Consider the following 14,178-nt stretch of genomic DNA (forward strand, 5'->3'; position numbering starts at 1 on the left):
TCCTTTTGGCTGACTAATTGTGAGTCTCTTTGATTACAATACTTATTCTCTCATCTCTAGTAGCATTGGCCTACTTCCACTTTGACGTGCGTAACTCCCTGCTCCCCTCCCCCCAAGGCACTAACCAGCTCGAACGGGAAGCAATTGGTCAAATGCATGAAAATGGAGGACTTTGAGACTCCTTCCTTGGCTATACCCCTCACACTCTCCAACAAGTGGAAAGATACCAGCCCTCATGCATCACTTTCAACATGGCAGTGTAGAATCACAAAGACCTGGAAGGCCACTCCTTCCTACAAACTAAATTATCTTAGGTGGAGACTTGTCATGAAAAAACTCCTCCTCATGGGAAGGTTTAGTAGGAGGATGTTGATATCCCCCTTATGTCATTTTTACAAGAAACATGAAGAAAATGAAAAACATGTTTTTTGGGGATGCCCTACTGCCAAACCGCTTTGATATCGAGTTAGGAAGTGTTTGAAAGGAGCAAATCTAAGGGAAGGTTTCGGCTTTTGCAATTGTCTTCTTCTATGAGACCAAGGTGTCCATGACCAAGCTACCTAGAAGCTAACTGTCACAGTCTCAACTATTGTTCTCAACTTCATATGGTGCAGGAGGAATTGTGTGCTCTTTAAGGGCAATACTCAACTTATCCCTATGGATGTCATTGACTAGATGTGTGTAGTGTATCTGTGTCCTCTAGTCCTTGGAGTCTAACCATTGGGTCTTTAAATTGTTTTCTAAGAAACGTAGTGTTATGGCTTAATGCCTAGTTTTGTGGCTAGAAGCTTGCTACACCTTTATCTTTGAATGGTGTTGTAAATATCTTTACCTTTGATGAAATGGAAACTCCTATTACAAAAAGAAACTTTTGAAATACAATGTGTAAAAGACTAAATATAGGTGCATAAGAAGCTGGAACGAGGCAATAGCTACGTTCATTTTTACATCAAAATATTAGCCCCAGTAGTCCTATAAGCAAAAAATGCAACAATGCAATGCATGAAAGGAAGCCCCCAATTATTTGCTTTGAAAGATTACCGGATGTTCGAGAAACACCGAAAAGGTTTGGCCAGTCAAAATTTCCACTCTTTCTACGTGAGAAAGTTGACAACAACAAAGCCTCATGTTTTTAATTAGGGGTGCTTAGGCACGTGTACTTATGTGTTAAATATCAATAACCCACCTTGCCTACCTGTGAACAAAACATCTCTCTCTCTCTCGCTCGCTCGCTCGCTCGCTCTCTCTCTCTCTCTCTCTCTCTCTCCCAGGTACCCCTCTCTCTCACCCCCCCCTCCCCCCCCCCCCCGGGGACCGCGCCGGCGGGGTCTTCTTTCTCTTCCAAATACGGTGGCAGTCTCGCAATCAAGCAATTCTCTTGGCTACTTTCACTCAATCTTGCGTGGTCGGTTGGGTTTGCTCTGACTCGTCATCCTTAATCATTTGGGTTCATCTAGTGCATTCAGCAGAGCTGCGATTTCTGCAGCTATCCAATGTAAGAATGCGGAGAAGATGCATTGCTTTAAGCGCTCCGATCTCCAGGCACCCGCGCAATGGCCTTCAATTTGACCAGGTACGCGAAAAGGCATCTGTTTTGTCTTCTTTTCCAATGCTGAGTTAATCTCCCCATCAGCCTGTTGAATAGCATTGTGGACTTAACGTTTGCATTGTCGGAATCGAGGAGACGCATAACAAATGCTGTTTGAGACTGCATGCCTGCATTGCTCGTCTCTGTTCTTGATGCCTATGCTTGTAACCTAGCTCAGTCTTGAATGACTTGGGTTGATCAGAAAGTTGAAGAAAAACATTTATTTGGGGTGTCCCATCAACTTAGTGTGTTGAAACATTTCCAAAATCTGGAATCCTCCTGAGTTTCAGGACCGTACTGGTCAAATATTGCAAGGAACCCTTCAAGATTCCTCTTGCTTAAACAAGACAAGCTTTTCTTCTTTTGAAACAAAAAACAGTGCTTCTGCCTGATTTGGAGATTCCTGTCTCGAAACTTGGTGGGCTGCTGCTGTTCCTTCTTCTTCTTATTACAACAGTGGCAGGTCAAATCAATTGACCTTACCTTTACCTTTTGTAGCGGCTGGCCTCTCTCCTGCTTATCACCATAGTGACAGGTTAAATCTCAATGAGGATTGGCTTTAGCTTTACCTTTAGATTAAGCAGACTATGGAGGGAAGAAGGTCCCATCACTGGAAGGTTGACCTTTAGATTGAAAAGGATTCTTGAAAGCAAAGAGGCTTACATTGTCATGAGACCCTTGATCTTGGCAATTCATAGTTCTTGTTCAAAGGTTAGAGAAACCAACTCATTGCAGCCCAGCTAGTAAAGTTCTCATAACAAGATTTCCTTTTGTTAACAGGCCCCCTTACAGATTTGTGTCAAGGGTCCCCCTAAAAGAGGGATCTATTCCTGAACTGTTTACATGCAAGATTGTAGTGGTGTATCAATTAAAGTGACCCAGGTATAGTGTGGTTGGTAAAGACAACCCCTCAATTGGGGGGTCAAAGTATCCAATCTTGTATTGAAACAAAGGGTCCTTCATTGTTCAATGGGAAAGGTGTGTGGCTAAACACAAAATGCACCTTGGCCAGACACAAAATGCACCATTTTACTCCATTTTTGGGATTCATAATTTTCTTACATGTGTTTGTGGACTTCTTGTCAAGACAAATGCCCTTTGCAGTCTACCTTTGAGCACTTAGTAATGGATGCACCAGAGGGTCATCCATGGGATGATTTTGCATAGGCCTTGGGATTAACTTTTCATACTGCCCAACATTCGATAACATGGTCTCTATTGGATCATATATATATTATGCATGATGATATTTTTTTTCCAAAGATTCTGGAAATGAGAGTATTGCAGAAATATGCACGATCAGATCACTTTCATTTGCAGTTTGATATGCTTGGACAGCCCATTGCTCCCATTGCACAATTTTTGGGCATTCTTCCTTTGCGCTTCAATTCCTCCTATATGAGTAATGCAGTCTTCAATGGTTACATGGGACAGCTGCTTGACAAGTTTTTGTTTGACTTTCCGTGTGTGCACAGTGTCTCCTTTGATCAGTTGATTCGCAATGGGCAGAGGGTTGCAGGCAATATGGTGTTCACTATGCCTCACTTTGCAGAGAGTGTATACATGTGGCAGAGGAAATGTTAGCTTTGGTTCATTCTTTGTTACTTGAGTCTTAAGATGACACTTTCATGGCTTCATTATCTGTGAGATTGGCCGATCTTATCAAGCATTTTCAGCTGATATCTTATCAGCAAGCCAAACTCAAAGCTCTGATGAGACTGAAGGTCTGCAGGATAACTCATGTCAGTACCACAAGTTCTTTCGTGGCTTGCATGCATCCCTCACACAATAAAACATGGTGAGATTGCGGAATGCTGATGGTTAGATGGTCATAGAACCTCAGTCCATTGTTAATATGTGTAGAAGTATTTTCAGGAACTTTTGGATTTGAGATAGGCACCTTTTGATCATATCACCCATGTCCGTTTAGTATTTTATGCCTTTGTTAGAGATTAGGTTGCACTTGACATTCCGGCTGCCTTGGAGGTTGATATTCGTGAGGATGAGGTTATGGATATCTTATTGCACTTGCCTAGGATAAAAACCCCGGTTGGGATGGTCTAACCAATGGATTGTTTGAGACCTATGCAACTCGCTTGGTAAAACCTTTAGTTGCCATGTGTCAGCAGGTTTGGGTTTTTGGATTCCTACTTGCATCTTGGAAAGGAATTAAGTTAATACCCAAAGTTCCTTCTTCTTCGATGCTCAAACATTGAGACTAATTTCTTTGATGGGTACCATGTGTAAGATTTTTTCAAATGTGGTAGCTAATTGCCTCCATAAGCACTTGTGTAGCATTGTGCATCCTTATCAATATGGATTCATTAAGGGCAGGAATAACTTGCATAATATTTTGAATGTGTAGATGGGCATAGATTTGTCAGAGTGCAGCGGTGCGGAAGCGTAGGATTGAGAGAGAGAGAGCGCAGAGAGAGAAGGGAGAGAAAGAGACAGTGGACGATGAAGATCTGCTGTATAAAGAATGCTGAATACAAAGATATACAATGATGCAGTGCGCTGGACTGCGTGTCTCCACCTCGACGATGCAACCTGCTGTCCACCTCGAAGTCTGCTGCAGTCTGCACTGTCTGCTGTCTGAAATCTGTGAACAGAGACAGAGACTGCGCGTCACCGGTCTGTAATCTGCGTCAGAGAAGAGTGTGTCAGACTGCTGAGAATGTCGGGTATTTATAGCCGACAACTGCCTGAAAATAGGGCGCTAAAAAATAGGTCGGCTGGGCTGCAGGCAGTCGGACTGCCATGTGGCAGTCCGACTGCACAGTCCAACTGTGCAGCTGCCCTGCTGGTCCGACTGTACAGCTGCCTGCCCTCCAAACAGGCTATGATCTCTAACACCCCCTCTCAGAGCCTGGACATGGCAGAAGCCTGAGGGATCTGGAATGTCGCCGAAGAAGAGCCTGAGGAAGCGCCTTCGTAAACAAATCCGCAAGATTATCCTCTGTCTTGCAATACTCCACAGTGATAGTCTCATCCAGAAGCTTTTCTCGGATGAAGTGGTACTGAATCTCAATGTGCTTCGTCCGGGCATGAAAAACAGGGTTCCGTGCCAAGGCAATGCAACTTTCATTGTCACATCGCAGTAATGTAGGACGAGTTTGGGGGCACCCAAGCTCCTCCAACAATCTCCGAAGCCACACAACCTCGCATGTGGTGGAAGACGCGGCCCGATACTCCGCCTCAGTAGACGAAAGGGCTACCGTGGGCTGCTTCTTGCTACTCCATGAAATAACACCTGCACCCAAAGTAAAGCAGTAACCTGTAGTAGACCGCCTGTGGTCCACGTCACCGGCCCAATCCGAGTTGCTCCAACCTGCAAGTACAAGATCTGACCCATCTGTCCCTGCGGGGTAATGAATCCCCAAATCAGACGTCCCCCTTAGATATCGAAGTATCCTCTAAGCAGCCTGCCAACGCACCGTCTTAGGTTCACTCATGAACCCTGCCAAGAGCCCAACAGCAAAACATAGATCAACCCTGGTGTTGAGAAGCCAAATCAAAGACCCAATCAACTGTCGATAGCGGGACGCATCCGCCAAAGGAGAAGCTGAATGGGAAGTGGCCTTCGAGTTCGGATCCATAGGAGTAGAGAGGGCCCGACAATCTTCCATCTCAAAAGACACCAAGAGCTCTTGTACATATCTCTGTTGGGAGATAAAGATCCCCCTCTGAGACTGATAAATCTCATGGCCTAAAAAGAAATGGAGTAGACCCAAATCCGTCATCTCGAACGTCCGATGTAAAGCTGACTTTGTCTCCTGGACCTGCTGTGCAGCATCACCTATGACAATCAAATCATCAACATATAATACAAACAACACACAACCATCCTCGGAAGTGTGTACATACAGCTGCGGATCAGCCTTGGACCGTCGATATCCCAACTGAGACTGGAGGAACGAATCAATCTTCTCGTTCCATGCACGCGGGGCCTGCTTGAGGCCATACAAGGCCTTCTTCAACCTGTAGACTTTCCCATCTGAAGAACCAAAGCCAGGAGGCTGCTCAACATAGATCTCCTCCTTCAAATCACCATTCAGGAAGGCCGACTTCACATCCAATTGATAAACAGGCCATCTCCTATGGCCAGCCAAAGCAAGAACAGCTCTAATGGTTGCCATACGAGCTGTGGGGGCAAAAGTGTCATGACAGTCAATGCCTGGGCGTTGTGCAAAACCTTTAGCAACAAGTCGAGCCTTGTGCTTATCCAAAGTACCATCACTGAGGTATTTGGTCTTGAAGACCCACTTGACTCCAATCACCTTCTTCTTCGGGGGGCGTGGCACGAGTGACCAAGTGCCATTCCTCTCAATAGCCTCCAACTTGGCTTCCATAGCTTTCTTCCATGGTGCGGACTGTAAAGCCTCCTTCACGGAGGTGGGCTCTTGATCCTGCATAACACGGGTCATCAAACAATAGTTGGAGCAAACCAGCTCCGTAGAATGTGCCTGGTGCCGCCGTGACCGCCGCGGACCATCCTGCGGTCCCCACTCCTCAGGAACCCCCTCAATCCCTGAATCACGGAGTGTGTCACGGGGCCCAGCGAGGAGGAGGCCGAACCTCCCCTCGTCGTTCTCCATCAGCAGAAGACTCTGGAATATCCACCGGTGGTAACTCCTCAGAGGTGTCCGGTGGAACTGTAGACTCTGTGTCAGAAACAGAATCATAATCAAAAGGCACGGGCTCCAGTGGAACTGTAGAAGGAGCCCAACTTTTCCCTGGATCTCCAAGAACGGGATGGTTCTCACCCATTGAAGTAGCCGGAACCTCCACAAACCGCACATCACAGCTAGTGTACACATCCCGCTTGACGGGATCATACAATCGGTAGCCTTGGGACTGGGAGCTGTAGCCAACAAATACCTGGTTTCGGGAAGCTGCTTCAAATTTATCACGGTGAGCCTTGGGAATGTGAACATAGGCATCACATCCAAAGACCCGAAAGTAAGAAACATCTGGCTTCGTCCCAAAATAAGCCTCAAATGGAGGCATCCCTTCCACGGCCGAAGTAGGGGATCGATTAAGGATGTGGACTGTAGTAGCCACAGCCTCGGCCCACAGAATCTGAGGGGTCTGTCGGTGCTCCATCATGGTGCGCGCCATCTCGATCACACTGCGGTTCTTCCGTTCAAGAATACCATTTTCTTGAGGAGTATTGGTATTGGCAAACTCCTGGTGAATTCCTCTATCTGCACAAAACCGAGCAACCTCATTAGACACAAATTCACCTCCCTTGTCGGATCGCAAGGTCTTCAACTTCCGGCCTGATCGGTTCTCCTCAAAGAGAAGCCAATCCTTGAAGTGCGAGAAAGCTTCTGACTTTAGTGCCAAAAAGTAGGCCCAAGTCATCCTGCTATAGTCATCCACGATCAGCATGAAGTACGAGCTCCCACGCAGAGACTCATTCCTCATAGGGCCACAAAGATCCGTAGATACTAGCTCCATTGGTGAAGTAGACCGCCGCGAAGCTGTGTGGGGAATAGCATCTCTATGCTGCTTCCCCCGAATGCAGGAGACACATGGCTGCTGGCTCACCACTATATCCGGCAACCCTCGAACAAGCTGTCCACGTGACGCCCTCCGAAGATAGTCATAGTTCAGGTGACCAAACCGAGTATGCCATAACTCAGACTGTGACTGTGAGGTAAGAAGAAGAGTAGAGAGGGCAGTGGAAGACTTCAGTTTGTAAATGTCGTTCTCCTCATATCCAGATGAGAGAACCTGCCTCGATCCACGATCAAGGACTCGCACCGTAGAACTGTCAAACTCCACCAAAAGACCAAGGGAGCAAATCTTATGAATTGAAAGGAGATGGTATTTTAATCCTGGTACATGCAAAACCTCTGAGGTATGGGTATCACCTCGTCCATCCGGAATAAGCTGCATCTTACCCCGACCTGCAATAGAAACTGAAGAGCTATCTCCAATGAGAATCTGCCCACGCGAGGGTCGCAGCTGGGCAACACCATCTGATGAAGGAGTCGTGCCGTGAGGCACCACTATCAACAATCCACTCTCGAGCCTGGGGAGCCGTCAACGCAGCATCAGAAGCATTCGGTGAAGCGTCCTCAATGACAGCTAGATGAAGAAATGCAGCTGATGAGGGTGCAGCCACCGCTCCAGAATCCTTGGTGTCCTTCTTCTTGGTGTCCTTCGTTTCTTTGTCAGGGCAGTCCTTCTTCCAATGGCCAGTCTTTCCACAAATATGGCATGTGGAGTCTTTGTCCTTGTCCTTCTCCTTGTTCTTCTTGGACTTGTTATCCCCTTCTTCTTCTTTTGGTCCTTCCCCTTCTTTTGAGAGGCTTGACCTGTCAGCGCCTCCGACTTGGAAGCATTCTGTCCCTTTAACTGTTCCTCTTGGTCCAAGACCATAGGAACCAACTCTTCCCACCGAAGAGTAGACTCTCGCCCCGAAGCAATAAGGGCAGAGTAAAATGTACCGAATCGTGGCGGCAACTGGGACAATAGTGTGATCGCCATGTCTTCGGAGGAAATCGGCTTCCCCGCATTCTGAACCTGCATCTGTAGCTGCCTTAGCTTGTTAATGTGCTCCCGTAGCGAAGAAGACTTATTTACGGACAAGGTCCGCATCTGAACCTCCAAAGAAACCCTCTTCATCAGCGTCATCGGATTGTACATTTGATCAAGCTCCAGCCATATCTCACGAGCCACCGTCAAGTGCTCGATGTGAGCGATCACGGCTGTAATGCATGATAGGAAGAGAAAGGATCGAATCCTGGTATTCAGTTTGTCCCAATGAGACTGGGCCCTGGTCAACTCCGCACGAGCATCGGAAGAGAGTTTGGACTCATCTCTTACCAAGGGCCGGTCAATCTCCTCCTGTACCAACTCCGCCAAATCATAGGACTCAAGGATGGCCAACATCATGACGCGCCAAATGCGGTAGTTGTCGCCGTCGAGCTTCTGATCTGTAGGAAGAGCCGGTAAAACAGGCACCTTCCGGTCCATAATCGCCTGGAACTCCAAGTCCATCTCTGTAGACATCTTCAACTACAATGCCTTCTCAAACGCAAAAGCAGCCCCCTCTGACTGGGAAAACTCAGCCTGCTAAGGCTCTTCCGCGTCCTGAAGCTTCTTCACCCGCCGGAGGCGATGAAAAAGCAAAACCTGCACTTGTAGGCTGAAAACTCAAAACTTCCTCCGCGTCAAACAGCAGTAAACAGCAGCAAATCCACCACCTGTACTCCTTTCCTGTGCGCCCACACTCGTTTCAGCCTTGTTCCAAGGCGCAGCCCTCCTGTCTGCCCTTAAACGCAAAAAACACAAATTTGTGTCGCGATGGAAACTCCTCTTCAGGTTGATTCTGCGCTCAATCAGCCCTCAAACATTGCTCTGATACCATGTCAGAGTGCAGCGGTGCGGAAGCGTAGGACTGAGAGAGAGAGAACGCAAAGAGAGAAGGGAGAGAAAGAGACAGTGGACGATGAAGATCTGCTGTATAAAGAATGCTGAATACAAAGATATACAATGATGCAGTGCGCTGGACTGCGTGTCTCCACCTCGACGATGCAACCTGCTGTCCACCTCGAAGTCTGCTGCAGTCTGCACTGTCTGCTGTCTGAAATCTGTGAACAGAGACAGAGACTGCGCGTCACCGGTCTGTAATCTGCGTCAGAGAAGAGTGTGTCAGACTGCTGAGAATGTCGGGTATTTATAGCCGACAACTGCCTGAAAATAGGGCGCCAGAAAATAGGTCGGCTGCATTAAATGCAGCCGTCTGGGCTGCAGGCAGTCGGACTGCCACGTGGCAGTCCGACTGTGCAGCTGCCCTGCTGGTCCGACTGTGCAGCTGCCTGCCCTCCAAACAGGCTATGATCTCTAACAAGATTATGTGCAACATTCTAATCATGAGTTTGTTCTTCTCTAGTTGGATTTGGAGAAGGCTTTTGATTACTTGGAATGGTCTTTCCTTATGGAACTTATGCAAGCCATGGGTTTTGGGCCAGTGTCGCATTCATATACACTATTAGCAGTGACACTTCTTCCCACGTCATGCCAAATGGTGGTATCGTAGAACCTTCTACTCTTGTACGGTCAGTTAGACAGGGATGCCCTTTGAGCCCATTGTTCTTTGCCTTTGTGACCCATCTAGTTCTCTCCATGTTATTGCATCTGGTCAAGACTGGGAAGTTGGCAGGGTTATCCCTTTCTTTCAATCAACATTTTATTAGGTAGGCATTGGCACATGACATCTTCATGATATTGAAAGCAGATAAGGATAACCTTCACCAGGCATTGGATATTTTAGCCTTGCTTTGGGTTTTCATATTAATATTGCTAAATCGTCTCTCCTTAGTTGCACGTATTAGCATGATTATGTAGAGGTGCTTGTCTTCTAGTACGACTAGCAATAGGAGTATACAAATGACTATCTTTTGAAGTTTGCAAGTACCATCTAGGCATTTGTCTAGCCTCTTGATTATGTACATACTCATGATGAACCTCAAATTCAACATCTTGCTGAATATTCAGATCAGCCATAGGCAGAATTCCTGCATTGCTTAATGGAGCAGCTGGCTTTTATTCATTTAGTGAGGCTCCAGCCGTATCACCAAAATAAATAGGCAGTAGCCCTTCAAACACATCATTTGCAGCCTAATATGTGTCAAAACCAGCAAGAGATAATTCTGATTTTTCATCAAAAATCACATCCCTACTGACAAATACTTTCTTGGAAATAGGATCATACAATTTGTACCCTTTGCATTCACTATTGTACCCTACAAAAATGCACTTGACAGCCTTGTTGTCCAGCTTCTTACTCATGTTCAAAACGTGACAAGCATGCATAACTGCTTTCATCCAAAAACCATGTGGTAAATTCTTAGCTTTCAGCATACATCTGGCCATCTCCATGAGTGACCGATTCTTCCTTTCTGCAACCCCATTCTATTGTGTAGTATAGTATACTGATGGGCAATACCTTTCTACTTAAAAAAATAATTCAGCAAAGAAGACATGTATTTCCCCCCTTAGTGTGAACGGAGAGTCTTAACCCAACAACTAGATTGATTTTCCACAAGTGCAATAAAAGCTAAAAATGCATCATACACCTTTGACTTTTTCACCAATGAATAGACCCAATAAAAGCGACTAAAGTTATCAATGAAGGTGACGAAATAATAGTATCCACCCAATGACTTTGTTTGCATAGGTCCACATATATTCGAATGCCCAATCTGTAACTTGGTTGTTGCCTTAAAAGCAACATCATGAGGAAAAGAGAACCACTGCATTTTTTCCAAAATGCATCCCTCACAAATATGCTTAGGAGGTCTCTCCAAGAGGGGTAAATCATCTAATGTCCGAGTACGTTGCATAAGCATCAAACTACCATAGTTAACATGCTCCATGTGAGCATGCCATAACTCTACCTATGACATAGCAGGAGTAATAGTAGATGCTAAATAGATTGACTAGTCAATTGAATAAGCATCTAACTCATGGAGTCCATGACATAATGTGCTAGTTAATACCAAAGTCAAGAATTCCTTATCCTTGACCCTGCATTTGTCATCATCAAATGTGTCCTGCAAACCATACTTTGCCAAAGAAGAGATGGACAACAAATTCTTCTTTATCCTTGGCACATATAATGCATCCTACAAACGGAGAGTAGAGTCATCAATGGCTTTTAAGACAATCTCCCCAACACCTCTAACAGGGTAAGATGCATTGCTGGCACATTGCACAGATTTGCCAATAGGAGCTGCAATAACAAAGGTAGATAGATCCCTGTGGGATGTTATGTGCTTAGAAGCATCATTGTCAAAAAATTAAGTGCTAGCATTCTCTGTAGAGGTGAATACTCTATTTGCCCAAGAAGAATTATAATTGCAAGTGTAAAAACAGTAGTCACGGTCAACAACAAAAGACGCGGACTCTGTAATAGTAGAAGGTGTATCAGAAATAGACATCCCTGACTCAAATTTTTTTCTCCTTGGCAATGCATTTCTTTCACTTTGTGATGTAGTGACTTGGCTTTTTATAATAATGGCACTTGCTCTTCTTGGCTTGCGTGTCCCTTGTTTCTTGTTGCTATGTGAAGTACCTGAACTTCTAGAACTCTGTTGAGCATTCCTAAATTGATTGCCCTTGCTCTTCTGTCTCGCCATAAAAGCCTGTTCAAAGGCTACAACATCCACCTCACTGTTCTTCCTTGTTTGCTTTTTTTCTAGGAGCAAACTAACCAATTGAAGAAAGGTCAGTGGTTGTGAAGAAATTCTCATGGTGAGATTTAAGGCCGTGTGAAAGGCCAAATAAGAGGGTGGCAAGGAATTCAAAGTAGTAGAGATCATTTGTGCATTAGAATAATACTCATCTACGTTCATCAACTGCTCACGCAAGTCTTGAATTTTGTTAAGATGATCCTGCATGGCATCACCTTCATCCATCTTCACATTCTCAAGCTCCTTTTTCAAGAAAGAAAAGTGTCTAATTTTTTCCTGCAAACATCTTCTCAAGTGTGAGCCATGCTATTGGTGAAGTAGCAGATCGTATATGTGGGATTATGGGCTGTTGAACTGCCCATGCAATTAGTGACAATGCTTGGGCGTCCCGAGTGTCCTAGGCCTTTTGTGCACGTGTTCTTTGGGGAAGTGGCTGAGCTGCAGTTCTCCTTTGAGCACGTCGTCCTTGGGGAGGAGTTCCAAGAGCCACAACTTCAAGACAGACTTCTTCACCACTAACGTACTCCCAAAGATTTTTAGCAATGAGCACATTCTTCATCATGAAGGACCACAAAGAATAGTTATTGCCATCCAATCTATCCTCTTTGGATACATAAGTGAATACATCACTTTGTCCTTGATTGGCCATGATAGATGTCACCCTTTCAAAAAAAAAGGAGGGCAAGAACCAAAGTTAGAACAACGTGGAAATTTGTAAATTTCCAAAAATTACAGCATATGCCAAGCTGTAATTAGCAAAACTTTGTCACACTTGACCACAATTGTCCAATGTGCTGCAATACCCACAAATTTTAGTGAATAGCACGTTGTTCAATGCACAAACAATACTCAGCAACACAAAAATCCCAAGAAATTTCTGCAATGTGTGCCCAAAAGCACTTCTTGGGGCAGAAATGTACCTCCCTGGCAAAAAACCTTGTTGTAGCTCTGATCTTTGAATAAAATAATAAACTATACGTGTTACCTTCAAAATGTGAGCCAAGGTCGAATCAGTTGAATGCTCAAATTGACCAGAATGGTGGAGTTGTGTGGCAGTGTTGGTTGACCAAGCAAAGTGCAGGCAGACAGGTGCTAGTGGCTGGAAGAGTAGGTGGTGTTGGTAGTGGAGTTGGAAGACGAGGGGGTGGCGGCGATAGGCTAGCAGAGCTCAGGTGGAGCATGGGACAACACATGTGCTGACATTGCTGGATGCTGCTGTAGGCGAGCTACTGGTGGCGTAGGCAATGCTAGAAGACTAGGGGGTGGCACTTGCAATGGTGGTGCTGGTGGTGTTGGTGTAAGGGGTGGTTGACGACGGCGATTGGAGGACCAGGGGACGGCAACAAACAGACCAAGGGTAGCAACGTTGGTGGTGTTGATTGCCGGCGGACTTGGTGAGCTTGTAGTCGGGGGCTAGAGGTGGCAACAAATGGCGCACGGGGTAGAGTTGCTGGTGGCAATCGTAGGTGGCGAACTTGCTAGTGTTGCTTGACGAGGTGCAGGAGCTGATGAGCCTGGGGTGGTGAGGTGGACCGTATTGAGCTTGTAGCTCATATACCAAATGTAGGAATGGAGAGAGAGCTCTCAGCTGTGGAAACAACGAACAATAGAGAGAGTGAGAGTGAAGACTCATGCACGATACATGAAAATATTCCTAAGCGTGTAAATGAAAGTACAAAGTACAACCCTTAGACCTTAGGGTTGTTAAGGTGCATTCACACTCGAAAGGTGTAAAGTATAGTAAGTGACTGAATTGTGTAACATAAATATACGAAATAGAGAATAATGTGACTAGGGGAAGAAACTTCTCGTACGGAGAGTAAAAAGTGTCCCACTGTTCTATTGCAGATCATCGACACTCTTCTATGAGTGTAAGCATGAGTGAAGCCCAACAGACTCCAAGAGTTTGGGGCCAGTGGCTCTGGCTCCACCAAGGCATTTATTGCTGATACAAGTGGATGGAAGAAGGTGCAGACTAAGGACAAGAAGCAGGAGGAAAAGAAGGATGAGAAGAAGCCCAAAGTGTCCATATTAGACACTCATCCCGAAGAGAAAGTGTTGGCAAAAGTACCCCCATTTGAAGCCAAAGGAGAAGGATTCGAAGGATACAAAGGTTGCCTTGGCGATGAGAGAGTCTGTCTTTGTGCATGCTTTTGTCGAGGAGGATACATCTCTTGCTTCTTCCGCTCAAGAGAAGCCTTGGCTTGTTGGCATTGGGACCTTTTCTCACATGACCTACAGATAGGATTGGCTTTAGGATCAGAGTGCTAGAGGGGGCATAGCCACCATTGGTGACAACTCTACCATTCCCGTTTAAGGAGTGGGGAATATTCCTTTATTGCTTGGTAGACAGTCTTCTTCAACCAAAGTTCTCTATGTAGC

The 14,178-nt window shown here is 45.6% G+C and overlaps 1 protein-coding gene across 3 annotated transcripts in view; it reads left to right on the forward strand.

The window, feature by feature from the left end:
- The first annotated feature begins 1,284 nt into the window (after positions 1 to 1,284).
- Positions 1,285 to 14,178, forward strand: part of LOC148033045 (RING/FYVE/PHD zinc finger superfamily protein) — a 98,050-nt gene continuing 85,156 nt past the window's right edge. Inside the window, exons 1-2 of one of the 3 annotated variants that reach the window (XM_087683775.1) lie at positions 1,293 to 1,405; positions 1,487 to 1,573. The gene's annotated coding sequence lies outside the window, so the exon portion shown is untranslated. Of the gene's footprint in view, positions 1,574 to 14,178 lie in introns of all 3 variants that reach the window. The other 2 variants (XM_087683774.1, XM_087683776.1) reach the window with 2 other exon arrangements.

Source organism: Lygodium microphyllum, chromosome 8 (assembly GCF_053477565.2).
Source record: "Lygodium microphyllum isolate KBCC chromosome 8, Lygodium_microphyllum_v1.1.10, whole genome shotgun sequence".
Classification (NCBI taxonomy): Eukaryota; Viridiplantae; Streptophyta; class Polypodiopsida; order Schizaeales; family Lygodiaceae; genus Lygodium; species Lygodium microphyllum.